We start from the raw sequence: 5,603 nt of genomic DNA on the forward strand, positions 1-5,603 counted from the left end.
ATGTATCTTGGAAATTTTTACGTCATTATATTTAACCTTATCTTACTCCTTTAAACAGTTGCATAGTATTCCGTAGAATAAATGTGTTTTAATATATTTACCTATTCTCCTGTTAATGGACATTTAGATTGTTTCCAATTTTTCACTAGTATACCCATTCCTGTAATGAATCCTCTTATATATGTCTGTACACACATATGTGAGTCTGGGGGAAGGGATAGATACTTAAATGGAGACAGCAAGAATGGGAATATGAGGTACCTGAGAGGAGAGGCAGGAAGTGTCACTAGACTTGTGGACTGAAGAGGAGGAAAAAGGACTAGAAAAGTTGAAAAGCATGCATTTTAGGTAGTGCAGGCTGCTCATGTCCACCTAGTAAACAACACCAACCCTAAACTCTCATCATACTCGCGCTGTTTTCTTTCAGTGTTCAGGATTTCATGGTAAACATGCAAAATTTGATATTCATTGGATACTGGCTGATGTGATGCTTATTTAAAACCTCTTCTCATCTGGATTTAAACAAAGTTCAGCACTCATTTTACTTTGGTATTCAACGTAGAATATTATTTTAGTAGCTAAAATTGAAAATCACTTGTATTTCATTAAATGAGATTAGGATTTTAAGAAGCTGCCAGCTGCCAAGTATTTGCAGGTTCATTTTTCCTTTTTTAGTATTCATTGCACATTCCACCCAGCATGCTACTTCGGAGATTCCACTTGATTGAATAGAGGCAGCATATGTAGAACCTTGTGAGGGATGGGGAAGGAGCTCGCGAAAGCCCAGAGTAATGCAGAAAAGCAATTTGAATGCAACAAACAAACAAACCCAGAAACACTTTGGAAAAATGCTAGATGTTGGTTTCAGCCTATCCTCATAACTTTAATGAAATGATGATTTTTAAAAGCACTTTTTAAAACTCCTATTTTTTCTCCATTTTGTTTCCTTTGTTTTACTAAGCATGGAAATCCTTCTGTTAAAAATCCAAATTTTAACAAAAAATTTGCAGAAAAGCATGTAGAGCTACAAATACAACTGATGTTGCAAATAGGTGGACTACACTTTGTTTTATTTTCCCTTTAAGAGTTTGGATTAAGGTCAAACAGTCAGGGTTTTTGAATCTTAAATCTCCCACATGCCAAGTGTGTGACCCTGGGCAATCACTGGAGTTTCATGTTCTCTCTCTTCATCCTATTTTCTGGAACAGGGACACGGATCTTGGTGTACCTTGCATAAGAAGATTTGACTGAGTTGACTACTCTCTCCTTCCTGAAACACTCTCTTCATTTCACTCTCAGGACACCGCTAGCCCATGACCTCTTTCTCTGGCTACTCATTCTCAGCCTCCTTTTCAGGTTTCTTCTAGGCCTCTCTGTCACATAAATGCTGGAGGCCCCACAGCTCAGGCCTTTGTTTCTCCTTTGGTGATCCCGTCCATTCTTGTGGCTTAAAGCACTATCTACATGTCATGAAAACAGATTAGCCCGACCTTGACCCTGAACTCCAGACTCATACATTCAATTGTCTGTCTGACATGTCCATTTGCACCTCCTCACAGGCTGTAAGATCCAATACAAGATGATCTCCCAAGACTTCTCTTCTCAGAGGCATCCCTATCTCAGTAAATAGTACTCTCACAAATCTTCGTGTCATCCTTGATTTTTTTTTTTTTTTTTTGCTCTTACTCCTCATGTCTACTCTTTCAGGAAAACCCATTCACCCCACCTTTAAAATATATCCAGAAATTAAATCACTTCTTACTACCTCTGCTGGACCACCCTAGTTCAAACCACCATCATCCCTTGCCTGGGTCACTGCAAAAGTCTCCTACAGATCTTCTTCAATAGAGTAACTAGATGATCCTGCTAAAACAATGTTGTCTGTTCAAAACCTGTCAATGGCTCCCCATCCCACAAACAATAGTAGTCCAAGTCACTACAGTGACCTGTGAAGGCCTAGCTGGTGTACCTCTCTCTGTTCCCTGGCCACCTAGCAAACACCTCAGGGCCTTTGCCTTGCTGTTCCCTCTTCCTGGAATGCTCTTCCCCAAGGTTGTTGCGTTGCTCACTAGCACACTACCTCCGGGCCTTCCCTGGTCACTCTATCTAAAATTGGAAACCTGCCCCCCATACTTCCTACTCTCCTCCCCTCCCTTTTCTTTATTTATTGTACTCACCACCATCTAAAATCAAACATACTGCATATTTCATACATTGTTCATTGTCAGCTACTACAATGTAAGATCCAGGAGGGCAGAAATTTTGTCTGCTTTTTTCCCCACCAATCTTTAATGCTTAGAAGAGTGCCTGGCACATCGTAGGTTCTCAATAAATATTTGTTAAAAGAGTAAATGAATAATAGACAATGACACAATTTATTAATTCCATCTGTTTCCCATGAGAAGGAAAACAATATTACATGAAGGCATCAGAGAACTTTCAGGCCTCAGTGTGTCTTCTGAGGCTCTTCCATATAGTCTACTATTTTATAGTCTATTATTTTATTTTATTGTTTGTCTCTAAGCTGCCATAGTATAACTGATGAGAAAGCAATGATACAATGTAAAAATATGCATTTTTCTTTCCAACTCTGCAGTTTTCTTTTATTTCCTTGGATCATTTCAACATGGAAGTTATTTTCAACCACCTTTTTAACTTTTGACTGAATTCCTTACTTCAAATAGATTCATATGGCAGAGTTAATAACACCTCGGTGAGCAAACAATACTTTCCATTTCTTCAGGAGAAAATGTTTCTAGCTACCACACTAATTAGACAGCTTTCTCTGATAATCAGGAGCAGAAAAATTGTGTGGTGTGTTAAAGAAAATGAGCAAACCAACAGGTGTGCTCACCTTACAGGACATTCATTAAATAGCTCACTAATAAAAAAAACACCAGATGAATTCTGAAAGACCAGGCATTCTCGTCAATAGGAACTTTGGTGTAAAAAAAAATCACTATATTCTACTAAAATAGTAGATATAATATGTAGAACATACTTACTTACTTATTACTTTTCTAAATGTCGTCTATTTTGTTTCAATCTAGCCTGTTAATTTTTTCAATGAAGCTGGGGTCGGCTCGGTGATTTATGCAGTGTGGCAGAGCTGGGGGCACATCCACTTTTCCGACTCCTACTCCAGGGTTCTTTTACCACCTAAACCAACTTAACCGCTTAGAAATAGACCAGTAGCATGGACTTGGAGGGCATTATGTTAAGTGAAATAAGTCAGACAGAGAAAGAAAAATACTGTATGATATCACTTACATGTGGAATCTAAGAAATACCCAAACTAGTGAATATAACAAAAAAGAAGTAGAATCACAGATTAAAGAACAAACTAGTGGTTACCAATGGTGAGTGGGCTGGCAATAAAGGGGTAGAGAATTAACAGGTATAAACTACTGGGTATAAAATAAGCTACAAGGATATATTGTGCAACACAGGGAATATAGCCAGTATTTTATAGTAACTATAAATAAAGTATAACCTTTAAAAATTGTAAATCACTATATTGCAACCTGTAACTTATATAATATTGTACAGCAACTGCACTTCAATAAAAAATTACTAAAAAAGTAAAATATTGATAAAATAAAACCGTTAATCAATTCAGAAAAAGAAAGAAATAGACCAGTAGCTCTTACCTGCCTAAACATTAGAATCACCTGAGGAACTGAAAAATCAAACAAAAAAGAAAACCCAAAACCTCCTGAAGCCTGATCACGGTCGCCAGCCTCATCAGTACCTTTTTAAAGGTTCATCAGGGGTATCTTGTGTACTGCCAGGGTTCGGAACCAGCCACTTAAATGTTTTTCCTTGTAAAAAGGAGCTTTTTGCCTTTGTCCGTTATTATTCAGCATCCCCACTTCTTCCATGACCTCTTCTTCTCAGGGACAACAGACGCCAATCAATGGAGCCCCTTCCTCACCACCACCTCACCTACAAATTGCTTTCCCCCATCCTCTCTCCTTACTTTCATAAAACAAAAGAGGTACACCTTTCCCTTGTTAAGCTACTTTCTCCACCTGGCACTGGACTCGCCCCCTCATCTTGTGCCTCCGTAGGGACCGGTTATAGTTAACTGTTTATAAATCACACCCACCTCATTCTTATTTACCAGTGTCTGGCTCATCGTAAATGTGGTAGTTGTCTCTTCAGCATCCATTCTCACATTCTTACTTACTATCAGGACCTCTCTATTATTGAAGCAGCAATGTACCCCACTAAAAGCCATTTTCCAGCCTCCCTTATGACTACGTGTGATTGAGTTCTGTCCAATGAGATTTACATAGAAGTTTTTAGAGGGATTTCCAGGAAGTCTTTTTAAAAGGGAAGACAGACACGTGGAGACACTTCTCCTTTCCACCACCCCCCCTTCCTTCTTCCTGATGACTGGAAAGTAGACATGATAGCTAGAGCTCCAGCAGCCATCTGGGGCTGTAAGATGACCTGAAGGATAGAAGCCACACACTGAGGACGGTGGAGCAGAAAGATGGAAGGAGCCCACGTCCCTGATGATTTTGAGGGGCTGCCCTGGAGAACTTACCTCTATTTTTAGGTGAGGCTAATATTTTTAACTCACTGTTATTGGTAGTCTAGATATCTGTATATGAGTTAATCATTATGGATGCAATAAGTAATCAGAAATTAATTTTTCTAAGAAAGGATGGAGTACACCCCTATGGTGGCCATCTATCGTCTGCCCAGTTCCCCTTCTCTGGGAACTGCCCCTTTCCTCCCTTCCACATGTTCCTTCAGTGTCACTCTGGTCAGCAGGCTGCAGCTGATTAGTGTGGGGTACCTTAATCCAAGGCAGGCCAACCAAATGCCCTCCTAGGACTTGACTCTGGTTATAACAATTGGGCTAGAGGTACACACTTGACCTAAGCTGGACCAATGAAAGGCCTTCCCGAGAAATTCTGGAGAAACAATCTCTCCAGTGACAGAAGTTTAGATGCAGAGTTCAGAAGCTGTTGTTAGTCATGTTTTTTTTCTCACATGACCAGAATTTAAAAAGGAGGATGGTTTACAGAGAGCAAGAAGAAAAAACAGATGAACAGAAAAGGGCAAAGAAGAGAGATGGAATGAGAACCCCAAATGTATCAGAGTCCCTGGTTTTAATTGTTAACAAGGTTCAATTACATTCTTCATGACCTACAGTATAAGAGAAAACTTTATCATACAGTCATCTTTTTGCATAAACTACTTAGAGTTGTATTTCTGTTATTTGTAATTGAGAGTCCTAATACAACCCTCCAGAGTTATAGCTTTGTATTTTGCTCCCAGAATCTATATAGTTTTAATAATGATTAGCGATAGTGGCGTTTATCTTGTGCACTAATTTACCTGAAATTGAATAGGGACTACTGCACAAACATATATTTGGTGTTGTTTTCAGTAAATTTTTAGTAAACTGGAGTTAAAACTAAAGCCATCCTGACAACTTCTTCCTCAATCAACCTCTTTGCAATTACAGACAGAAGAATTGGCCATAAATGCAATTCAGCTTAAAAAACACCATAAATTTTAAAAGCCTGTGAGGGACCACTGGATTGCATTATCAACTCATTGTACTTCCTATTTGGAAGACTAAAATT

This window comes from Mesoplodon mirus (genome assembly GCF_964341445.2).
Source record: "Mesoplodon mirus genome assembly, chromosome: 3".
NCBI classification, from domain to species: Eukaryota; Metazoa; Chordata; class Mammalia; order Artiodactyla; family Ziphiidae; genus Mesoplodon; species Mesoplodon mirus.